The 27,496-nt window shown below is 36.0% G+C and overlaps 1 protein-coding gene across 1 annotated transcript in view; it reads left to right on the forward strand.

Annotated features, from left to right (window-relative positions):
- The window catches only part of LOC140148747 (nucleolar protein 4-like), a 72,764-nt gene that overhangs the window by 17,050 nt on the left and 28,218 nt on the right, over positions 1-27,496 (forward strand).

Raw genomic sequence — 27,496 nt, forward strand, 5'->3', positions numbered from 1 at the left:
ACAACCCTAAATGATCATTTTTTTGCTACAGTGGATAATATATTAAAATAATTGAGTGTCTCAGTATAAAAAAAGGCCCATGGGAATTTTTTGCAAAAATTTAGATTTTCAGGTGAAAGTGCCATACTGCACTCTATTTATCTGCCACTGAAGTTACTAAGTTGTTGTAAACACTCCAATTTTATTGTTTAATGCAAAAGAAAACACATATTCATATATTTCCGTATGAATTCAAGATTGCAAAAGTCACTTTTTTTTTCAAAATGGCAAATGTGCCATGGGCCGTTTTTTTATACTGGGATACTCGATTGTCATCATGCTAACTTGATTCAACCATTGCACCAACGTATTCATGGTAATACGTTATTAAAGAACACCCATACACACCAACCAAATACACCAGAAAACATGTACATGCACAACACTAAGGAGGTTTATACGGACTGGCACACCTAGATTATGCTATTATACATGCGGACGAAGCACACAAATTAATAACCCTAAAATAATATGTTCTAATGGTTCATGAAGATGTAGAAATACAATAATAGTGACCGCGTATGATAATGTACAGCATTCGACCAAACATGACCCCCCACAATAGGGCGTATTCAAAATGTCCTCATCAGGTCACCGACTGGAGACTATACTGGAATTATCCTCCACAACGCAGAACACTAAGGAGGTTTATACGAACAGGCACACCTAGTCCTTGCTATTATAAATGCGGACGAATCACACCAATTAATTATAAGTTCTAATGGTTCTGGAGGGTAATTCGAGATGAATAAATGTAATAATAGTGATCGTGTATGGATAAGACAATGTACAGCATTGGGCAACACATGACCACTCACAATAGGGCGTATTCAAGATGTCATCAGGTCGCCGACTGGAGACTAGACTTGAATTATCCTCCAGAACGCAGAACACTAAGGCACAGGCACACCTAGACTTTGCCATTAAAAATGCGGACGGAGCACACCAAAAATTGTAAAATACAATAATAGTGACCGCGTATGACAATATACAGCATTGGGCAACACATGACCCTTCACAATAGGACGTATTCAAGATGTCCTCATCAGGTCGCCGACTGGAATCATCCTCCTGAATACAGAACACTAAGGAGGTTTATATGAACAGGCACACCTAGACCATGCTATTATAAATGCGGACCATTAGAGCATTTTGGGTTATGTGCTTCGTCCGCAAAGTGTGGGTGTGCCTTTTCGTATAAATCTCCTTAGTGTTCTGCGTTCAGGATGATTCAAGTCTAGCCTCCAGTCGGCGACCTGATGAGGAAATTGAATACGCCTTATTGTGAGGGGTCATGTGTTGCCCAATGCTGTACATGTACATTATCATACCCATACGCAGCCGGACACCCCTATTGTATTTATTCATTCTCGAAATACGCTCCAGAATCATTAGAACTTTAGGTTATAATTTATTTGGGTACTTTGTCCGCATTTATAATAACAAGGTCTAGGTGTGCCTGTTCGTATAAATCTCTTTAGTGTTCCGTGTTCAGGAGGATGATTCCAGTCTAACCTCCAGTCGGCGACCTGATGGGGACATCTTGAATACGCCCTATTGTGACGGGTCATGTTTTGCCCAATGCTGTACATGTACATTATCATACCCATACGCGGACACCCCTATTGTATTTATTCATCGCGAATTATCCTCCAGAACCATTAGAACTTAGGTTATTAATTCGTGTACTATGTTCTGGAGAGTACCTCGAGGTGAATAAATACTATAATAGTGATCGCGTATGAGTATGATAATGTATAGCATAGGGTATAGCATAGGGTCAAACATGACCCCTCACAATAAGGAGTATTCAAGATATGTCCTCATCAGGACTGGTGGCTAAACTGGAAACAACCTCCAGAACGCTGAAGTACAATACATTCACCCGTTATACCTGGAATTCGGTTAGGAGAGTTAACATCGGCGAGATCGGAGAATAAGAGCGGGAACTTAATAATAATAATAATAAAAATAATAATAATAATATATTCAACGAGAATACAAAATCGCCATTATCCATATAGTATTTCATGCTTAGTTCAAGCAAGTGTGATAAAAGGGGCAATTGGTGCAATAGCTTTTAATAGCATTTTGTCATCTTGTGGGTAAAAGCTGGTATACGGTTGCATTTCCCCTTATTGTCATGGGTGCAAATCTGTGTATTCGTCTCTAGGTTATTACGTATTAGAAAAAGGGTGAGAAACAGACCATTATCAGAAATAATCGGTGTCTTGTTAAGGTATGGTAAGCATGTTAGTCGCTCATACACTTCTAGTGCCCGTTTCTATTCATCGTTATGTATTCTTCTCCCGTGCATTATTTTTGCGAACTACCCTTCATAGCCCAAATTATATAAACCTGCACGCTAAACAATGCATTATCTAAAACCCGCACGCTAAACAATAGATTCTAGATAATACGTGCACGCTCAAATACTACTTTCACATAACTATATAGTAGAGTTAGGTGGCGCTTTCGACACAGAGGTCACATAACTATATAATTGTCTATTCGGTATATATACCATCACAAAAGTACGAATATACATTCTGTGGTGTTAAAATGGTATAGTTACAAACGGTGTTCTATTTTGCAAATATCATTGTCATAAATTATGATAAATGACCTCAAATAAATCAAACATCAAATGAGAATAATCGAGCTTCTATTAATTAAAAAGGGCCAAAAACAGGTGGATCATAATTATACAAGATGACACCATTGCAAAAAATTCAGCATTTTATAAATGAAATACATGTAGGCCTATATCTAAAATAACATGGCCGGGCCCAGGAAAAACACACTAGCGCATAATATCATGATCATGCTTTATAATACTGAACAAATTGTAAAATCCCAATGTCGTGTGTTTTAATATAAGTAGATTTTTTAAAGTTCAAATTATAGAGCTATAAAGTCCAGTTGATATGTTTTTTTCTCATCTCAATTCACCGTAGTACTAGTCGGACATCTAAATTGATCGTTTCCAGGTGAACTGGTTCAGTGCTCTCTGTGTTCGAAACCACGATATTAAATGATCACAACATAAAGTCAATTGGTTACAAACCATGCGTGAATAAGTTACTAAAGTATGACGTATGACGCAATCGATACCATTGATAGTTAACTTATACAGGGATTGATTTTCTTTACCAGTTAAATTTTACCTAGCTGGTCAATGACCTGACGGTGTTTTTAAAATGTAAGATATTTCCCTAATATTAAAACTAATATAATGAATGCAGCAATTAATATTGCCTATTGTTTTAATACACTCAAAGTGTATGACGGATAATGTACACGTGCAAATGCATTCGTCAAGATAATTGCACTTGCCGTGGAGTTATTGCATTTAGCTCTCGAGCCTATCGGCTCTCGAGCTAAATGCAATAACTCCACGGCGCGTGCGATTATCTTGACTAATGCATTGCACTCAGTTCATTATCCTTATCAGAAGGCGAGACCCGAACGTCTGATTACATTTTTCTCACAATTGTGTCGCATGGTTTGAATTTTGTGGCCTTTCTTTTATCTATGTTCATACAGGGAACTAATAGAACTTTACTGTGAAAACAGAAATCATTTTTTGACTGACCTACCTATAAATTTTAACTAGCAGACAAATTAATTTAATACTTCATAAGCTTTGAAGCTCTTTCATAGCATAGCGTTTTTCATTACGACGAAACTACTTGCGTAGGTTTTCGATTTCTTAACCCAAATCGCCAAAATTGAATATACAATCAATTCCCTCATTAATTTCAGCTGTTGATAGCTAATAAATTCGTCAATAGATATTCAATAGACTTGGAAAGGCAAAACAAACAAACAAAAGATCCTGGAACGTGACCGCTATTAATTTATAATAATGCAACTAGGGCAACCTTGCTTGATTTCGATTCCGAAAGCCGTGTCCTGCATCCTCGGCTGTTATTGCACTTTCAGATATACCGCCCTCTTACTTTTGCATGACTAACAACCACGTTTCCATGGTTACCCAATCGTCCTCTGCGTAGATGGATTTTAGCATAGATCCTTGAATGGTCGAAAAAAATAGACGGATAAGAGCCTCAATGCCGCTTTGTTTCCTCAATTTGTGCTGCACAATGTTTAGTTACATATTGAAAAGCTATGCATTTTTAATCAACTGTCGCCTAATGGCATTCATTTGTTACCTTTGCATGTAGTCTTGACTTGCCAATTACGGAGAACGGTAACATAATTAAGGTTATTTGTTGAGCATGTTGAGTACGTTAGCAACTTTCATTAATCTTGAGCTTAAAATTATTTAAGGCTCCATTATTTAACATTACAGTCACAGTTTGACAGGATATTATTTTTAATCTTAGAAATACATCTACCGTGTAGTGTTGTATCTCGAATTGAAATTGAGAAGCCGGCCAATAATTATGATAGGATATGAAGGTTGTTTGAAATATTGAGTCCATGCGAAAGAAAAACAGAAAGTTATTGATATTTTCCTAGCTACATAATCTATGCTCATGTTTGGTATGTCCTTGATCATAGACCATTTAAAACACGGTCTATGCCTTGATACACCTCTTACCATGCTTAAAATCAGTGCAGAAACTCTTGTTGCGGTTTTCGATTCATTTTCATTCCGGACTTACATTCAGTTCTTGACAACAATTATTATTTACACACACACAAAGACCTGCCATACGATGATAATGACTCTTAGACATTTAATTTTCTTGTGCATGCTCCACATTCCTTTTTTTAAGTAGGGTGAGCTAATATCAAACTTAAATATTAAAAATGAATTCATGAATGCATAGCGGATGACAGAGAAATATTAAAATGATCGATGGAATCCAGTAAAATGCATTAAACCCTGGATGAAAGTGAAATATGTCAAATTTAAATTATCAGCAACTATGTCATCAACAATACCTAATACTTGCATGAGTTGTCCTTGGTGTATGGCTATGAATATGAGCTTATGTCTTGAAATCTCCAGAATCAAGACAATTATTATGAATAGTGGTCATGTGGGGTATTAGGTTACTTCACTGTAGTTAACGTATAAAACAATGTGTACAAATATCACTCACACATTCAGGTAGTATATCACCCTCAATATTGGAACAAGTTGCTGCGCCAATGTTTCAAGTGTCTTAGACTAGAAATATTATTAGCATAGATACACGGTCGTGTGCAGCTTGTAAGCATGGTAAGCCCCCACTTTACCATGTTTACAGTGGTTGTAAACCGTTGTATTGTATTTTCTCTTTTTGGACTGATGACCTTGGAAATGGAAGAATCACATGCAATAAGTAATAGAATAAATGCACACCTTATTACAAGCCTGGAGAATACGCAATGGTACATTTAAGACAGTGTACATCAACTCCCACAATGTGATACAGAAACGGGCGGGAAAACCTCGTACTGTGCATTTTCATAACATTGACAAAACATCCAATTTAACGATATGAACATTTTGCAATTGATACAAAAAACTACCTATAACTGTTCACAAATACTGTGTTATTCGTTTGTATGTCCCTTGCAATATGAAAAGTATACCATCACATTTGAAATGTTGTCAGTGTTCCCTATTTGCCAAATAGGTGACAGTAATAAATGCACGCGAGGTTTTTTCTGCTCAACGAGACCTGTTAATGTTTCTTCTTTATACGAAATATTTCTTTCTTTGACAATAATGGTTGCAAATTAGTCCCTTCTACATTGTAAGCCACAACTAACAGTTGTTTAGTTGGTTTAATTGGTCAAATTAGGTGTGAAGGCAGCAAAATAAAATAGAGCAACTCCAAACAATGCATTAAACCCTGGATGAAAGTGAAATACGTCAAATTTATATCATCAGCAACTATGACATTAACAAAAGCGACGATAACGCCAACATACCTAAATACTAGATTTGTGCTTGTTGGTGTATGGCTATATGAATATGAGCTTTGGAAAGACTTATGTCTTGAAATCTCCAGAATCAAGACAATTATTATGAACTAGCGGTCACCCGTCTTTCGCGGTCAGAGTCTTTCGCGGTTTGTAAATTTTGTATATTTTGTGTACATGTATAAATGTTTTATTTAATGTGATTAATGGAGGAGATTATCATTTAGAAATATAATATTTAGTATCCTTTCCATATAAATCAATGGCTTGAAATTGCAATTAGATCGCGATCGAAGCAAGTCTTCTTGCCACCATATCATATCCACAGTGAGAAGTCTTACCCCTGTTTGATGCTGGCCGCCCTGATATTTAAGATTTTTATGCATTTACAGTACTTTTTAGCCCATTTTGGACAAGTTTGTTGTACCTTTAGCCCATTTTTTAAAACCATTTTCGTCCAAGTTTGCCCCCCCCCCCCCCACTTGAAATGTACCTTGCTGCCCCCTGCAAAAGTCCTGGCTACATCACTGAGCAGATTAACACAATTTTATTCACTTCCCTCTTGGCCCCCTATGGTATGCTGGCTGACCTGATATTTAAGATTTGTATGCACGTACTTATTGTACTTTTTATTTGTTAGCCCATTTTGGATAATTTGTTGTACTTTTTACTTTTTAGCCCATTTGTGACAATTCCCCCCCCCCATGAAATTTGCCTTGCCCCCTCCCTCTCTGAAAAAGTCCTGGCTACACCACTGTGCAGATGAAACAATTTTATTCACATTTCCTTACACTCTGTTTCATAAAAAGTTATGATCATACATTGCTGTAGGCCTATTCATGGTAAATAAAATTCAGTGGTTTGAAAGGCAAATAGGCAATTGGACCATACAATAACTATAATACCCTGCTCACTTTGCTACACCAACAGCTCCTATAATAGGTATGAGATGTTCATGATGGCAATCTTGACCTAAAAAAGGACATTATGAGATGTTGACAATCTTCCAAAAAGGACATTTCATCCTTTTGAGTAAATGTTGACTTTATTGACGTGTGGCTAATTAGGTGTTCATACACAGTCCCTGGTATAATACTGTGTGATTGTATAATAGGTAATTCAATGACCATCCAGACTACAGAAGGCCTATTTCAGGCTATGTCAACATTAGTGTATTGTGTTGGCGTGAAAAGTTTTAGCTCGCAGGGAACTGTATCATTATTTGACACCTTTAACGTAAAAAACAAAATTGGATGTTTTATTGGGGTGCGGACAACCTTACTCTACGTAACACAAAAATCCGTTTTCCAAAATAATGTGAACCGTAGAAGTTTTTAGCCTTACCAATTCGCCAAACTCAGTAATTTATTATAGATAGTGGTCATGTAGGGTATTAGGTTACTTCACTGTAGTTAACCGCGTATAAAATAATGTGCACAAAATATCACTCACTCATTCAGGTAGTATCCCAGCAAACACAAAAACGTTTTAAAAACATTTTAAATAAGTTATATTTTGGCTTTTGGTTTAGGTAAAAACGTTTTAATAACATTAAAATGTCGGGTCATATAAAGGTCATGATAACGTTTTAAAACGTTTTGTATGAAAACACACTACAACAATATTTTTAAATGTTTTCAAAAATGTTATTGTAAACTATTTTTGCAAACATTTTTGCCAAATATTGTGTCAATACTTAAATAACATTATGTTAAAATATTTGAACCCAGCAAACACAGAAATGTTCTTAAAATGTTTTTTTCAAAACCTTTTAATAACATTTAAATGTCGGGTTATATAAAGGTCATGAAAACGTTTTTAAAACGTTATTGAAAATATTTTGGGCAAACATTTTTCGCAAAATATTTTTCAACTAAAATAACATTCTGTTTAGAATGTTTTGTATCAAGTTTTTAATAATGTTTTTGCAATGTTATTAAAACGTTTTTATACCCTTTATATAACCCGACATTTAAACGTTTTCTGTAAAACATTTTTGTTTGCTGAGCAGTAGATTATCAAAAATTGTTTTTTAAGGTTATGAAAACGTTTTATACTCTTAATATACCCTTTATATAACCCGACATTTAAATGTTTTCTGACAACCTTTTATAACCTTTTGCGAATTATGTCGAAAACGTTTTGTGTTTGCTGGGATATCACCCTAAATCATGCAAATATTCGAACAAGTTGCTGGGCCAATGTTTCTTAGACTAGAAACCCGGACTAGAAATATTATGGCTGAACCATGAAATGGATCAGGCTATACTAGTGTATGTTACTTACTGAGCTACCTTTTGGTCTGAAATGGACATATCTCGAAATGCCACAAAATGACCCCCAGTGGTGTTAAATGAAAAAGACTAAAATGTAAAGAAGATAATAAAAACATTTCCCCACACTCATCATAAGACCCAGGTCAATATTCATATGGGTCATTTTCATATCTCAAAATGCCAAGAAGCTATAACCCCCTGAGTGGTGTCAAATGAAAAAGAAAAAAGTAAAGAATATGATAAAAAATAATTTCCCCACCGGGGTTGCCACTCCTCATAAGACCTGGGTCAATGTTCATATTTTGGGTCCTTTTCATATCTCGAAATGCCAAGAAGCTATGACCACCTGCGTCGTGTCAAATGGAACAGAAAGAAGTAAAGAATGTATCAAAATGTCAAATTAAATACAACAAAGTAAATAATTTAGTAAAAAGTAATTTTTCCACGGGGGTAACACCCCTCATTAGACCTGGGTCAATATTCATATTTTAGGTTCTTCTTATGTTTTATATCTCGAAATGCCAAGAAGGTATGACCCCCTGAGTGGTGTCAATTGAAACAGAATGAAGTAAAGAAAGTATTAACGATATGATCATTCTACATATGATACAAAAATTACCTATAACTGTTCACAAATACTGTGTTATTCGTTTGTATGTCCCCTGCAATATGAAAAGTATACCATCACATTTGAAATGTTGTCAGTGTTCCCTATTTGCCAAATAGGTAACAGTAATAAATGCAGGTGAGGTTTTCTGTGACCTGTTAATGTTCCTTCTTTGTACGAAATATTTCTTATTTCAAAATAGTCCCTTCTAAATTTTAAGCCACAACTAGCAGTTGTTAAGGTGGTTTCATTGGTCAAATTAGGTGTGAATGCTCTCCTATAGCTATAGGATTGAATACGGATGCATGGACATTTACCATATTAACAGATTGGCATACTGGCCAAACTAACTGAGATGAAGGCAGCAAAATAAAAGAGAGAGACTCCAAACAATGCATTAAACCCTGGATGAAAGTGAAATACGTCAAATTTATTTCATCAGCAACTATGTCATCAACAAAAGCGACGATAACGCCAACATACCTAAATACTAGCATGAGTTGTAATCTCCAGAATCAAGACAATTATTCTGAATAGTGTAAGTGGTAATGTGGGGTATTAGGTTACTTCACTGTAGTTAACGTATAAAACAATGTGTACAAATATCACTCACACATTCAGGTAGTATATCACCCTCAATATTCGAACAAGTTGCTGCGCCAATGTTTCAAGTGTCTTAGACTAGAAATATTATTAGCATAGATACATGGTTGTGTGCAGCTTGTAAGCATGGTAAGCCCCGACTTTACAGTGGTTGTAAACCGTTGTATTGTATTTTCATTTTTTGGACTGATGACCTTGGAAATGGAAGAATCACATGCAATAATAAGTAATTAATGCACACCTTGATGCAAGAGAATACGCAATGGTACGTATAAGACCACTGTGGTATAAGCAGGGATAAAACAGTGTACATCAACTCCCAGTGTGATACAGAAACGGGCGGGAAAACCTCGTAATGTGCATTTTCATAACATTGACAAAACATCCAATTTAACGATAATATAATTTATGATGCCTATAACTGTTCACAAATACTGTTTTATTAGTTTGTATGTACCCTGCAATATGAAAAGTATATCACCAAATTTGAAATGTTGTTAGGTAACAGCAATAAATGCACGTGAGGTTTTTTTCTGCCCAACGTGACCTGTTAATGTTCCTTCTTTGTACGAAATATTTCTTACTTTAACAATTGTTGCAAAACAGTCCCTTCTAAATTGAAGGCCACAACTAGCAGTTGTTTAATTGGTTTAGTTGGTCAAATTAGGTGTGGTGAGCGCGTTCCTATAGCTATAGGATTGAATACTCATGCATGGACATTTACCATGTTAACATGTTAGCATGCTGGCCAAACTAACACAGAAGAAGGCAGCAAAATAAGAGACTCCAAACAAATCAGGTGAACATTAATTACTCTCGGTCATTTCGGTTGAAGTATTAGTGCAAACTCCCATCATCATCTTGACATCTTCACATCATCATCTAGGGGTTGTGGCGCCCAGGGCTAAGGATACACAATGGCGCCCTCCCCAATTCTTGAAACAATTGCGCGCGAAAATGTGCACAAATAGGGCCTACCACAAATTAATTTTGGTTATAATGAAGTTGAATATCGGTCTTAAATTGATTTTTCAAATGATTTCGGACTGAAATGGGCGCGAAAATGTTGTCTTTCATCCTTTGGGTGGCGCCAAATCAATGCTGAATTGATCAATCCGGCGAACCCCAAGGCTCGTGCCCCTTGCCCACCCCACCCCGTAACTACGCCACCGCATCATCATATCGACTACAACTTCGCTGTCAATGTCGTTTTTCTGTTCTGTAATTTCAATTGCGTGACAAAGTTGGAAATAAGTTTGTTGTTGCGTCGAAGTTTGAAATATTTTTTGGAATTACGAGGATGAGCGTGTCATTTATTTATTTTCTCACACATACGCTCTCGCTCACGTACAGCTGCAAATTACACATAGGGCAGACATAAGAAACTATTTGAATTTGATTTTACAAAATTGTATCCTCCCTGACATGACAGATGACTGATCAAGAACAAGGCTAGGAAGCACCTGCCGATTGCTTCTTTTCAACATATTGAGAATGTAACTAATACCTTTTAAAATCATTACGTAAGTGGCGGTAATTTTCTTCGAAGGGAAGCATAAAATGTGTGGTTTCACTGTTTTTTTTACACCTTCAAATGGAGGGGGTCATAATTTATTTTACAAAAATATGGTTCTTGAAATAGAGGTAGTGAACAATACACGCTGAAGAAGAATCTGAAATTTATGACGATGAAGATTCCGTGTAGATGATTCTAGTTCTGAACATGAAGAAGATGATCAGACCTGCCAACCTCTGGGATCACAAAACTGTATTCTGAAACCCCCAAAGCTGTATTTTTCATTAAAAGAATTGTATTTTTTACGACGGCATGAAAACTCACGTGCGATCTTGCTATCTGGAAACACCTTGATGTCTCATCTAAACAAATGCTAAAGGAGAAGTGTCTAGCAAAGAGTTTGAGGACACTGCTGTGTATTAAGATTGGTAAATCGAGCCAAACAAGTTACTAATGAGGATTGATCAAAACGAAACTTATCAAAGGTATCATAGGTATGGATGAAGGACAGGCTAAAGAAAAGACCAACATGAAGATCATTTGGGTAGTGAAACGTATAAACATCTGGAATACGATGAAAGCCATCAGGATATCGTGGCTGATCTAGAAGAGAACAAATAATTCACGATCATATTCGCAACGCCAAAATCTATTTTAAAACCGCCCACAAAAAATTCACAATAATCCTGCAAACGTCAAAAAATATTTCGGAACCTCCCCGCAACACCAAAAAATATTTCAAACTTCCGCATTAATATTCATTACTTCGTGAATATGCCACCTTGGCCCATTAATATTCATTATCTCGTGAACATACTAGTTAACCCCGCCCATCTCATTAATATGCAAACCGAAAGTGACATTTGACCTCATTGATATTCGTGAGCTCATGAATATTCATCTTACAAGAAAAAAGACCACGATAATACTATATTTGCAGACATGTCTTTCAATCAGAGATGCCAGTGGGGTTGTCTAAAAAAGAGGAAACAACTTATTCCAGTGACCAATTAAAGCGTAGCGAGCGTGGGGTCCAGAGGGCCACCCTGGAAGCTCCTTGATTCTACTCGCCATTTCCCATTTTACAGGCCAAGGCAAGGCTACTTTCTTACTCAAATTTAAGGAATTTAATTATGAAAAATGTTCAAAAAATTCAAATATTAACCTCACTATTTACAATGCTCTTTCCACGGTCACCGCAGATGTGTCTATTTTCCTCAGATATTCTGAATAAAAATCTCCATTTCCGTCTCTCTTGCATTGTAAAAACCGAAAACCGATCAACCGTCTATGTAAAACAGATATAAACCGAAAAATCGTTTTTTGAAATAAAAAATCGATTAAATTTTTTTTAGTTTTTACAAGTTTTTCCTACCCGTACACAAACTCTAACCCAACCCAAACCTAACTACATATATCACCCAAGCCCAACTAGCCTAACACCCTTGCCCCCGCCCCCCCAAAATGGAATTAGGGGTGAAATTGATTTTACCCCAAAATCGGACATATATTTAGCATCATAAGTAAATGCATGAATATATATTAATAAAGTTTCAATTACTTTATTTAGCCCCATCTCATCAAAATCACCATTTTTAAGGCAAATTATAGGAAGGAGAAACCTTTCACATAATTTTGGAAATTAAAAAAAAACACCCAAAATTCTAAAAATACCAAAAAAATACATTGGAGTGCAAAAGCTTTTTTCTTCTGGGTAAGAATTCTTTTCTTACATGCAACAGCTATTTTCTGCAGGTTAGAAATTTGATAAATAGGTCCATGCATGCATTTTGTATATGATGACCTATTTATCAAATTTCTAACCTGCAATAAAAGCTGTTGCATGTAAGAAAACATTTCTTACCCAGACGAAAAAAGCTTGTGCACCCGAATGTATTTTTTTGGTATTTTTAGAATTTTAGAAACAATTCTAAATTTACAAAATTATGTGAAAGGTTTCTGTTTTATTTTGTGAACAAAATACATGTAAAGTAATTAAATCGTTATTAACACACATTCATGCATTTAAAAACATTACATAATAGGTCCGATTTTCAGATCAAATCAATATCTCCCTAAATTCCCGTTTGGGGGTAAGGGCAAGGGTTTTAGGTTAGGTTAAAGGTTAGTTGCACTTGTATACATGTAGTAAGGTTTTTTTTGGGTGGGGGTTAGAGTTTGTTTAAGGATAAGAAAAACATTAAAAAAAAACGTTAAAAAAATCGATATATTATGTAAATGACAGGACTTACAATGGGATTCGTCCCCTGGAGCCCTTCTGCAGGGCGTCACAAATTAGGCACCTATCAGAAGGGCGGGGGGGTCATAAACTCCCTGTTTTATGAACCCACGCAAACTAGACATTTAATGATGGTATGAATTCGTGTTCTGAAAACATCTCTACACGCTCCGTACTTGGGTAACAAAAGAAAACATAAAAAATCGGCATATTCGAGAGGGAGGGAGACATGTGGGGAATATATGTACTTATTTTGGTATCACTGGATAGAGTAGACCCATAGCTATACATTGGTACCAAATATAACGGTATACGACGTGGCAACCCCCCCCTTTCGTAGTCCGTGTTACAAAATATGGCTCAGTAATTCTAGGGTTATATTATGATCAATTGCATTTGAGTAGCCCTAAGCATGCTAAGTGACAAAGCATTATGCCAAAACCCATAGCCATGATTTATTTCGTTCAGACAACCAGATTTAGATATAGCCTACATTGCAAAAGCTGACAAAAGTGAAACAGAATTTGGACATGTCAAGACATGGTGATTTTTTACGTACAACCCGTTTTTTCCTAATAATGTTCAAGGTCATCCTACAAACATACACTAGTAGTAGTAAGACATGACAAAGTGACACATCAGATGTTTCTTTCCAGTGAAAGATTTACGTATCAAGCTTGTCACTCTCACTAGGCTCTTTAATATATCACATAATAGGTTACCAAAATAATATTATGCTATAGGCCTATCTGGTAAGAGCAGTGTTTGATATTGATAATAATTATATCACTGGACTATTATACACCTCCCCTATATTAAACTCGGCATCACCAAGATATACCATAAATCATGTTTACAATACTTAACACATAAAACGTTCTAAAGAGACAGGAAGGTAAGATCACAAAAGCTTGCCGAAATTGAAAGTATAAGAGCATTGTTGGATTGTATCATCTCTGATCACAGGAAGTGTTGAACAGAACTATCGTTTCGTACGGCTATTAAGGCCTTTCAGACACACTTAGTTTTGGTTCATGTGTTCCTCTGAGCATTAGACCTATTCAAAAAGTGTACAAAAATATATGACATCCTTTCGGTTACAGCGATAATGGACAATATCGCACACAAACAAAATGAATGAGAAGACATTGCCTTAAAACCAACAAAAACAGTGTTTAAAAATCAGGGACAGATTGGTGTTTAGAAAGTTAAATGTTTAGCATTAATATTTGAAGAGCTTAGTTGCAAAAGCCCACTTTTTGAGAAAAACAGCGTTTTTAATTGTGCAATTATTACTTGTTCGATTTGATTCATTTTTGTTTTGAATAAAGTGTTGATGAATAGAAACTCAAAGAATAGGTTTGGTACAGTTTTCAAGCCTTCCTATTTATTTTATTATTTCTTTTATATCGCGCCTTTAGGGATGTAAGGGCTTTTGCAACTAATCAAATTTACCCCTTTTCTAAAAACCACCTTTGCAATCAAATTTGAGCCCATTTTTGCACTACTTTATGTAACTTGCCTAATACTTTCAAAATCAAAAAGAAAACTTGAAATATCTCATTTACTTTTGTAATTATGAATTTTTTCGCTAATTAAAGAGCCTCGAACTGGCAGCATACATGAAAGGATGAATTATGTAACCTTACACAGAAGGTGACCTTCATGTATGATATATTTGGAAAATGGAATCATATGGAAAGGTTTAATACAAAAACGATTCTCTTATAAACCATCATGCGCAGTTTCCACCTCGATACACCTGAGCACACATTTTCGTCCAAGAGCTCTCAAGAAGCAGTGAATTGTCTCCGCACAGTCTTTGATTACACTACACGGTTGAGTGCATAGCAATGTAAGAGCTGTGGAGCTTCTAGCTGAAAAATGGGCCTCTTTGATTGGTTTTTGTCGACCGAAAGCTATCAAACGAAAGCTAACATTAACACTTCCCCCTAAAAACACGTTTCGTCACTAGGTCAACAGATAACGCAATTCAATGTTATAGCAAGGCGAATGTGGAAAATCCAAGTACATTTTTGGACCTTACAATATTTTTCAAATTTTATGTCATTAAATGAAAAAGCACACTTATATTGTCCATATACTAGCGTCACTAGAATGAGCAATGGCCAATTCTCTTTAAAATGCAAAAAGTTACTATGTTCGCCTGTTTTGTCATACGGTTGTAAATTCAATGAACTATGACTTTGCTAAAGAGCGCTTACGAATTGATATGTCTTTAAAATTGGCGTGTAACATAAAATGTTGTCCCTTTCAAAAAGCATTCATGCAAAAAGAACATGTAAATGTTTCTTGTAAATGGGTGACTAATTTTATGGAATAAACTGACGTTCAGCGTGATAATCATAATTAATCTAGTCTGCAGTGTTTTTATTAATGATATATAAAAATTAATGTAATAAATTGATATCAAATGAAATTGTGAGTTCCAAATTGGCGTATTTCAGAAGAAATCATCAAAAAACTGTCGAATTAGTCTCAAACGTGGTATATTCATCAGTTTTTTATTGATTTCTTCGGAAATATACTGATTTGGTACTCCTAATTTCAATATGTTAATGAGAAAAATATGAGCTTTACCAAAATCTACAGTTTGATGGGGGGTTAAGTGGGGGATGAGGCTGTCAATCAGGTTACCCACTTTTAAATTCGGCAAAATGCCATTTTTTAGTATTTCCGAAACTACAACTTTTGTTAATTAAAATGATTTTTTCAAACAAAACAGTTCCTTTTGGTTTTAATAGGTAAAGAACATTCAAGGCTACATGTACTATTATACATCAAAAAATTAAAACAAAACTATTTCATATTCATTTTAAGTTCAGATTTCCGGAAATTCCCTAAGATTTCTCAAACGGGAAATCATGATACAATATCTCCGGAAGGGAAGGTGGTATGAAGGTCAAACAACCACCAAAATGTGTATTTGTACCCACACTAATGTCATGACAATAACTCAATTCACAGAGGTGGATGGATGTAAGGGCTTTCGCAACTAAGTTGTAGTTTCACTAAAGTTCTCCTTTAATGTTCAGATCCTAAACATCTAAACACAAAATTCGGAAATGTGTTAAGAGGTACTACACCCGCCCAATTTTGTGCCTATTTTGGCATTTTTCTCAAAAATTATAGCACATTGGTGACAAGTAAGATATGTATATTATAGGGGCAAGGACTACAACTACTGCACTGAAATTTTTTATTTCAACACAGATAACAGTTGTGGAGTTACAGTCAAAAATGAGGGAAACCAATATTTGATCAATAAATCAATAACTACTTGCCTTGAGTTGCTGAATTTTCAGTGTAGTAGTTGTAGTCCTTGCCCCTATAATATATTACTTGTCACCAATGCGCTATCATGCAAAAACAGGCACAAAATTGGCCAGGGGTGTAGTACCCCCTTAAGGACCTTAACATTAAACTGTTTAAATGCTAACATTTAATTAACTTGATAAACACCAATCTGTCATTTCTATATGTAATAAACTAAATATGATAAAAGTAATGTCTTCAAAAGCATGTGTTCAGTCTGCTGACCAGTGGCGTAGCGTGGGTCATCACATTTTGGGGGGGCGACCATGATTGGACGGGTCTGATGGGGGGTACAAGCCGTTTTCGGCAATTTTCCTATGGGATTTTTTAAAATTTGAGATCGATTCGGCCGATTTGCAACATACATTTTAAGAGTCAACATGAAGTATCATCAGTCTCGTAGATATATCTTTTTATCATGTTTACGACAATTTAATGCTAGGAAGAATTGAGCTTATTCTCAGATTTAGATTTCAAACCTCCGCTAAACTGTGAAAATCAACAGATCAAGTAGTATATCAGTGTTGTCCGTCGTTTTCAGGTATAACATGCGGTATTTCATATTTAGACTGTCACAACATACTTAGCAATTTTACTTAGTCGTATTTGCAAAGATGAAAGTCTTTATTAAATCCTTTGAGTGAATGCAAATTATAATTACCAATGATTACTATTACAAGAGTGAAGCATGAGAAGTGAGCATTTTGTCATATTGCACTAGAAATTAAAGGATGTATGAGGCATTACAAAGTTCCACTCTAGAATGTTGCAGATTGTTAGTCTAATCTCTGCTTTTCTCCTTACAAAATAAACTTCTAAGTTGTATGAGTAATTTTCTCATTAGGTGTTTAATTAGGGCTATAATATATTCTTTTGGATGACATGATTAAAATGAAACATCATTGGAAGATGACTAACTGGGGTGACGGTGAGCCAAACTGAATTGCCGATTAAGCGTTTACGGTGTTCAAATACATGTAATGACATCTTTTCAATTATACGGGAAGCAAAGGTCAACTTCCATTTTCCTTTGGCATGTTTGGGGTGTGGGATCACCATCATCACGGTTATTCGTATGAATATTCGATCTTTCTCTTATATCACATTTTATTTTAAAAAAGTCATTGTTGAGTGTGGTTCATAACTCAGGTAGGCTATCCCATTTCCAGTTTGATATTTGGTCACGGAATCGGACAACATGATGTCGATGGGGCACTCGGTCCAACTTTGGGATTGACAAAGGTCATGGTGGATTGATGAAATACTAGGGAAAACTCAGTGTTTTCATTTAATAAATGGCGAATTAAAACCATTCATATAAAGATTCTTGTTCAAGACAGTGAATATAGAAGCATATACCAGGCAGGCCCCATAATCGCAGACCATCGCTTTGGTCATGTTGATATCTGAAAAGAATCAAAGATATTGTTTTCCGTCTTGTCATCATCATCTCCAAACATAAGATAACAGCTTGCCTAGCTAGCTATGGCCATGCTAGCCATCCATCCATCCACTCACTCAGTCAAAATACTGACCTCGAACCCCAGCGCTGTATTGGCCCCCAGGGTCCCAAGTAGGGCTTAAGACGGCCTGCCTGGCGTGTGGCAAGAATCCCTGCCAACTCGGCACGCGAACCAGATAATGAGGCCACGCGCCACTGCCATTGCACACAAGACATAGTAAAATGTCTTAGCTGAGGCCTGAGACGGGCTAAAATCTAACAAGAGTGGACCCCGTAGAGATGCAGACAGTCTCATATCGTACATAGTTGGACCGGGTGATTTATGGATGAGGCGCATATTTTATGCACAGATAAAGCTCCCCACAAAATCAACATGGTTGACCATCAGTCATGATATAGGTACATAATGCAGTCGACATTTTAAATTTAGGTGTCCTGCGCCAAAATTACTAAAAAGTATTAAATAATGTTATTGTAGGTATGCATTTTGTTTTTGGCAAACTAGTTGAATACTTTGAAACAAGAAGATAATAAAATAAGTTTAAATGAGGCTTATGAGTTAAAACAGTTGTTATACTCTACAGTTATATTAAATGAAGAGTTATAAAGTGTTAATAGATATAATTGTTGTTGTTGGCCGGTCCCTTTCCTATATCAATCAATTAACACTGGAACTTGTGAGATACGTACGTGAATGCTTTCCCCCAAATATTAAAAGCTGTGAAATCACAGATATTGGAACATAGTATTCAAAAGGATTTTTGAATTACCCAGTTGTGGTAGAAATGGACTGATCCTCCCAATGATCGCAATACTCTGTTGATGTTAGGGTCCAGTGTTAGGGGCTACTTGGCAACATTACTAAAGTACATCAGCCTACCTACGCTTATTCTTGAATGCGACGTGATTATCTGTAAAGTGAAACAACTGAAATAATGTCATCCATACCACTGCAGAGCTGCTTCCATTTGTTTTAAGTTTAAGACACATCAACATGAACTTTAAAAAATAAATATACGTAAAAGTAAAGATTTACAAGTTCACTAATTTAAAATATTTCAAAAGGTAGAAACGTTTATAAACTTTCTATCTCTGAAATGGTACCTTTCATTCCAACTGTAATCATCCCCTTGTTATTTTACCAAATAAAATCTTTACACCCTGTTTAACATGTTTTATATGTGCAGGCGAACGTCCGTCGTCCGTCATTACATCCCTTAGGCAATCCATCTACTAGGGAACTTTAATACCTGAGCACTAGTGCCCGGTCCCCACGCGACCAAAAGATTAGCATAAAGCTATCTTGCTCCATACCCCTTAGTACCCGTTGGTTTGCTATTTTAAGCCCAGGAAAAAGTAAGCACTGTCACTCTCAACGTCCCTGCATTGCACCTCTATGACGTCACAAGCGGGACATCTCCTACCCCACGCATGCTCAGAGGGGCTCGGTTAAGTACCCTCGCACGAAAAAAACAAAGCCTTTGTCACCGCTTTCGACCGTGCCTTAACGTACTAGCCAGTATCGATCTTGCTTACATAGAGTGCCATTCGCGAGCCCCCTGTCCGTACGTGCTAGAAGCTCCAAGTGAAGAGACAAAATAATACTAGTGACCGCGTATGGGTATGATACTACACAGCATTGGGGCAAACAAGCACCGCTCAAAACACACATTCTGACATCACTTAAAAGAGACAGAATTCTGGAGGAAACATTATCAAGCCAAATTCTACATAGAAATTTGAAGAAAATTGGCTCATTTTTACCAGTGGTCAGTGCGAGGGTCAAAACCGGCACCTATTTGAGCCGGGAGTACCGACTATGTGGAAACGCGGTCTAAGGCGCAGACAGTCGAAAACTGAGGTACGTACTCTGTATATTATGTGTGACGTAGCTATTTCACATGCGCTGATATTTTTCTCTCGCTCCCTCACACTAAAAAACACTAGCTAGGGCAGGTCACTGAATTATCTTAACCCGTCTGGAATAATTACTAGTAATATTTCCAACGTGTTCAGAAAATTTTATCCATTTCTTTTATTATGTTATGTTACAAAAAGTGAGCGTACCGGTGTACATATCAGGGTCTTTAAAAATGGCGGATTGTGTACTGGCGCCCGTGTTAAATGTCCATTACACGGGTGTCATTGCAGCCCCCATGCAGTACCCATATGAGAGCACTGCCAATTATTTGTGGGTGTGTCGTTCACGCGATATGCTTCCAAATATAAAATATCATGTTTGTGACCCTCTCAACAACTTCAGAAAAAAAAATATATGTGAGTATATGGAACGAAAGATGTTAAAATATTTATCCATCTGGGATAGAAAAATATTGAAAAATCGGTGCACAGAGGGCTTTTGATATTGCTATGTTAAAGGGTGCGGTTCCGTACCCACGTACACGCAATTCAACCATCTGCTCGCACAATTATTACTGCCCATCATTTCTCGTAGCTCATTCATATGCTAATCACGTTGCGCTGGAGAAAACCTTATCGGCTGCTGTAACGGCTGCAATGCAAGCTGGCCGTACAAACCAGGGGCCATAGTGAGCCATGGACTATTAAATGTGAATATTACGCTATTGTTTGTGCGAGTTATATATTTTGCTTCATCTTTATCATTCTCAAGCTATGTCCATTCGACAGTGCGAAAATTATGCAGAATGGTTACCAAGGATGCCAAATATATTAACAACCTTAAGGGGTGCATGTTTTAAAAGCTGCGGGTAGCAACCGCCACTATAATCGGCGATTGGTCATCTCAGAAAGGGCTCGTAGCATTTACATGGGGACAGAGAGAGCCTGAGTGAGGGAAGAAAAAGGTTTTGCTATAATAATGTCGATGCTTTATTGAGGATTTGATTTTAAATTTGACCGCTTGTTACTAGAGTGTGGTTTGAACAGATACGTACAGTAGGATTCCGGATAGCGAGCACAAACTGGTCATATTATTTCAGAGCACGACTAAAGGTGGAAAGAAAAACTTTCTTTATATTAATTTGATTTTGATATAAGCTGGATGATTTAAACCAATTATAGCAAATTATCTTGTCTGCATCACATGTCCATGCATATAGGACTATAATATAACGAAATCGACCCTACTTAATAAATAAAGGAACCATCAAAAATGAAAGTCGGAACCAACGATGGTAATCATCCATTCAAAACAACGTGGTGTTTGGTTAAACTCTTGGTACTATATATCATGAGAATTAGTCTACTTTGTCCCCTTAAGTTCCTTGTTTCGATTTTGTTCTTCCGGGATATTTGTTTTTGTTGGTTTTATAATTAGCAAAACTTTAGGAACACACTTAAAAAGTATGTCCGGCTCAACATGCTCAAATTATGTTGGTATTATATCTTTAGTACTCAATCTTACTTGAATAGTGACATGAATTTCAGAAAAAAAGAAAGAAAACAAAAACGTTAAACATGTTTAATGTGGATTTTAGCATCGATGTAGGCCCTATATCATGTCAATATCATGGTCCAAGCATGCCTTTGGAGTTTCTTGACGTTTATGCTACAGTATAAGCTAGTATAGAGGCCAGTAGATGTACCAGGTGACATCGTATACAGTCAAAATTGATTGTCCACCCCAATTTTCGTGGCTAGAATACTTTAATTAGACTGTGAGATATTACAAAAATTATTTACATGATGTATTACTTACATGATGTATTACTAGTAAACCAAAATACTAGTGCACACATAGGCCAATTAGGCCTAGCCTGTACTATCACAATTAGGCCTAGCCTACAATGTCCTCAAAGTAATTTCGGTATGGTCTTTTAGTGTCTTCCTAACGAAAGTAGGCTCTGAGTGGGTATTTTTGACCAGTGTACATAATTATAGCAGAAGTTCCACTTCATATCCGTCTTGATAAAATTAGGGCCAAATCCATGACCTGAAACCAGTTGAAATAGCATAGCATGATATCATGTTGGACATGCGTTATCCATTCATGTCGATGGTGTATAAGACGTTAAATTATGTTGAAGAAAATATTCGAAGGCAATATTCTAAAGCGACCTTACTTCATATGCATGAGTAAATTGCCTTCATTTGCATTCCAGCCTATATATGCCTATCAAACTGCTGAAAAACTTCAAATTTTGTAATCTGCAAATTTTACAATTAGCCTAATAATTTTATTACATAGGCCTATGTTGATAGTGATGAAGGAAATGTAATAATTTTCAGAATTATGACAAAACACAACAGATTTCTTACAAAGTTCTTACAAATGTATCAAGCACCCAATTCCATATGCAAAGTAGATATTTGTAACCGCGTGTAACCATGAAACCATGATGAAACGAATATGTAGGCTATAATATAATGTATATATCACCATATTGCCTATACAGCTGTGTGTCGAGCTTTATACCGTGCATTAATTAGGCTCGTACGAGTGGGTTGTGAGTGTAACAGTTTAGCCATGACCTCGGAACAAAACACACGTCATTAGTTGTCATGTATCTTCTCCACAGATCTATACCCGTAATTTATTCATAGTAGAATTATTAATATGGGGGTAAAAGAGTCCTCCTTGAGTGTATACCGGGCAACCTTGATGAGAAAAAGGAACAAAGAACTGTAACTTTTAGATGATGAGACTGAGAGAACAAAGTGATTAGCAGACCGTTAATTATTAAAGAGACAAAGGGTCAAAAGCCCAAACAATGACAATGGGTAATAGGGTAGGATGAGGGGTGCCACTACCAAATGTAGGGTGTCACAGCTGCAAACATTATAAGTTAATTAATTTAAAGGCTTAGGCCTAGATTCAACACACATCATTACATGATACTTGTAGGCTAATTGGAATCAAATGACAATTTAATAGGTATTAACAATTTTGGTGTTCAGTGGTGTTGTAATGTTTCAATGCTTCTCGCTTGCGTTATATAAGTGCTCTCCAGCGGATTTTATTCAATGTATTATCAATAACTTGAAGTTTACTTGTGTTGGTCTAATTTTCTATTTCGGCTTAACCATAATGTTACTTTATTCAACGAAATAATTATTTTGTTCTAATGTATTGTTTTCTTAGAGATGATAAAAGAAAATGTCAGGCCTATATATTAAACAGCAGAACTGCTTGCTTTCTTAATAGAATGAAGATTGACACTATACCATGCCATCATAATCATGTTAATTAGGCTATATGATGTGTGTGTCCTATACGTTGTTTGTAATGAGCTAATATTAATTATGTGTCCGTCATATACAATTTACAATGCATAGGTCACCGAGACCCATTTCAACATCATCAAAATATATTCATATAATAATAAAAGGAAGCCACTCAATACTATCATTTTTTTTATGCACTGTTAGCTTGCTGCACAGCTTTTTGGAACACCACAGGGTTGTATCATTTTATATATATGACCCTTGGAAGGTCTAGGCGCTATCAAATTAATGTTAATTACGTATGCATGTATTTGGAATTATAATTTTGGTAACAGGTTGCCAACGAGAAGTTTACTGTATCTCAGTTTGAAACAGATGGAATGGTTCACAACAACTTTTTTGTGTTTTTAACCTCATGAGATAGAGATGTCACAATACTTGATTGATACATTAGGATTACATATATATATTATATTATATATATTTATATATCAGTATAGCCATTTTTTCCCGGAAACGTTTTTTTTTTTCATTATAAGATAAAGACATTAAAAATTACTTGATTGATACAAAGGATTATGGCCTTATATTATAATTCATATTTGCAGAAATTTATTTTTCTCATTATCATGATGGGTATTCTGGTAATTGGGAACCCATTTTTTAAACATCTCCTTTGTTATTAGTCTATCTGGTAATTGGGGAACCCATTTTTTAAACTTCTCCTTTGTTATTAGTCTATCTGGTAATTGGGGAACCCATTTCAACATTTTCTTTGTTACAGATTTATCGTGCTGCAAAATCAGTTTGACTCGCGTGCCAATCATTGATTATTATGTAACTCTGCTCCAATTTGTCAGGGTGATCAATAAAGTACACAAAACCCAATCATGAATCCGTTTGTGATCCGTGGGCCACGTGCCTAGACCTAAAGAAAGTAATAACCCACATAAAATCAATCAATTTGTATTGACACTGCCAACTTCATCAATTGTGGATACCAATTTTTTCCGCCACACCTTCAAAACTTGCATATAGGCACATTACAAACTCTAGTCCTAGTCCCAGTACTACAATTCAATTTTTCCGAAAGCGAAACATTTCTAGGGACATTTCTACACTACAGTGTACTGTTTTCCTGACTGTTTTCCAAATTTAGGCTGCATTGTTGACGCCATTTATAACCAGCTTTGAATCTTTCACCCATGTATAACTTTTTCTGTGTGTACAAATTCGACACACAATGACACAAAGGACCTTTTCTCAACAGAGGGCTGGGTATTAAGCCAGTTGGCACGCGCCGTGGGTAAACTTGCCTTTTGTGAGTCTGCCAATTATATTTGCTTAACTCTTACGGTAACATAACTTTATACAATGGAACAAATTGCATGTTTTTAGATCCTTAAATGGAGCCCAGGCACTCTAACATAATGTTATCTCACACTTCTGAGAGGTTAAGATTCAAACAATTTGATACAAAACCGAACCTAGGTGGCTTTCTTTCAGGTTTCTTCGAAGCTTCCGGCATTATACGAAACTTCCTTTGCTATACATTTGAAGAGAAGTTATAACCGATAAAAACTTTGGTTTTAGACGGAATAAGTACCAAAATAATTTGAAAATGAAATGAACGGAATACATAAATGGACAACTATAACTATTGAACAAATAAAAATTAGGTCTAAGAAAACAATTAATAATAAGAGCGTAAAAGAAAAGCGTATAATATATAGGTAATACGAGATACTGAGGAGAAGGCGAAATAGAATTAAGCGAACTAACTTTCACAAGGGAAATTTCCAACAAAAAAACAAAAACGCACTGTCTTTCGTATTCCCCAATTTAAAATACACATAGCAAAAATGATCCCTCAATCTCTTTCTCTTGTCTGGGAACGTCCACTTATAGGGACCGCAAAGTCGTGTGGAGGGTATCAAGAGAACAAAAGTTGGACATCTGTCGCACCTAAAGGGTGCCCAAGAGGCTGGACGGTAGCGAAAACAAAGAGATTCGGTTTTTGTTGTTACCCCAGTTCTCACTGCAATGGGTAATCTTGCTATTAAATGCCCTGGTGTTCAACGTCATTATAGGGGTGTATGAGTTGGGTGCATGACTGGGGGTGCATGCCTGGTGTAGCATCCCTAATGAAGAAAGCACACACAATAAGTTTTTAACAAAGAGTGAATGGTGAACCCTACATTTTCCGCTTGAGTTAATTGGATGCGGTCGTTTTCATTTAATTAGATGTAACTGGACAAAGGGATTTCTGACCCACTCCCCTCTGACCACCAGGCCGAAGTTCATCTTCTTCAGTTCTTGCCATCCTTTGTTACTTGGTGATCTTTGGCATGTTCATAATTAATGTGGTATTTAGGCCTAAACGCCTTTGTTGAACCCACCTATAAAACTTTTGGCGTTTCACATGCCAAACTCCCGGCCAAACCCCTCCTATCCTAAAGCCCTAGAACTCAAGAAAGGGGTGTAGGTTTTTCATCCGTCATAAAAGTATGCGCGTTTTTTACGCCCAAACGACTAAAGCTAATCGTAGATCCATCTTTTACGCTCATTTTAGTGACGAAATTTTACCCCAGCACCTTACCCGGGGGTGCCCGACCATCATGACCATCGGACAGTACCATGTTTCCATTTCTTGTAAATTTTTATCAAGAGATAATGACCATATGTTTGTTTCGGTGAAAGTCGTATGTTCGTAGAATTTTTAGCCGAAATCAATTTTCCCTATATTTTTTACCTACCCAGAGATATCCCAATTTTGCATGAGGGCGGCACATTATGACGTGACATTATGGCAATGTTTGTACTGTTTTGATATCACTGGATAGAGGAGACCATAGCTATAATTAGTACCACATTCAATGGTAAATGACGTTTATGATTGAAAAAGTATGGGGTGTTATATAATAAGTGTTTTAGCTCAACGTGACTTTGAATAAAATGGTTAACAACAACAACAACAATGACAACAACATTAATAAAAATTCCCTTTAAAAGGAAAGCCAGTCAATTAGAAGAGGTCTTGTAATTAGTTTTGGTCAATGTGAAAGGCATTTTTAGGATCAGGCTTACATCTACATGAGTCCATCAAACCATCAACGATGAGAACATGCACAAAACAGCGAAAACATTAATTCTAATCTCATGTCAACTCCTTGGAATTCATGTGTAAAATTGTTCTGGTCTGTTTGTTTTGTTGTTGTTGTTGTTGTCGTGGAGTCTTTTCAGCTTTTTACCCACGATATCACAATTTTGTAATACAGAACCGAACTCAATATTTCGCTTAGGAATGTCCGATTTCATGCTTTCGATATATACACTGCCGTTTGAGTTAACTTACATGTACATTTTATTTTAAAATAACTTAATTAATTCGCAATGTATAGTTTAAACTATATTATAATAGATAGGGCCAGCATTTATAAAGGAGTACATGAATATTTTCTTAAAGGGGTGCTCATTTGGGTAATAGGTAGGACATGGCATACACATTTATAAAGGACCATCACTACAATCTGCTCTTAAACTGTGTTTTTCTTCAAAACAGGGGTGCCTTGTGTGTTTTCTCTTCAATCATTTTGTTGAATGTAATTTTATGAATCAAATAGTTATGTGTCATTTTATTTATAATAAAGAAGTTATTAAATTAATAAAGATGACAATTTATTTATCTATAAGTGCATGTCAAATGGGGTACATTGTTCAATACTATATGCATAAATTATGACTTATTATAGCTAGGCCCTAAAAACTTGTTTTTGCATCGGTTTTGGAAAAGAAAAACTGATGTTTATGATAAATCCATTTCATCAATAACATTTTGAGTCATTTTAATTCCATAAAACGACACAGGATATGATAGATAACTACTTTCACATCAATATGGTCCATATGATCACAGATTGTTGAGAATCTGTGATATGATCCGGGGATATGGTGAAGATTTTGATTCTATAGATCTGTTATCATGATATCACGCTGTTCATGGTCAGAGTAAGACCCCCGGTCAAGGATACATATGACATCATAGGTGATGTCAATTTTCTTCTGCTACCATATGATGCTATATATATTAACTATTATTTTATTTAGGCCTTTAAACTTTTAAAGTCATAATTAATTAGTTCAAACCCCTTTGGTATACTTGTGGTTTTCGTTCGTTGAAACGGCAAAACATACTTACTATTCCTAACAAATCGAATTAAAATATTTTAAAAAAAATTTAACCACAAAAAGTAAAAAAAAATCATTCCAATACTTTAAATCTCTTGAGTAAACTGACCCCAAACCTGAACAGGTACAAGCCCCGAATGGGCTAACAAATAATAAATAGGTATATACCTGCGATGAAGGTAATGATTTAATCTCACACTGC

This window comes from Amphiura filiformis, chromosome 3, assembly GCF_039555335.1.
Source record: "Amphiura filiformis chromosome 3, Afil_fr2py, whole genome shotgun sequence".
Taxonomy (NCBI): domain Eukaryota; kingdom Metazoa; phylum Echinodermata; class Ophiuroidea; order Amphilepidida; family Amphiuridae; genus Amphiura; species Amphiura filiformis.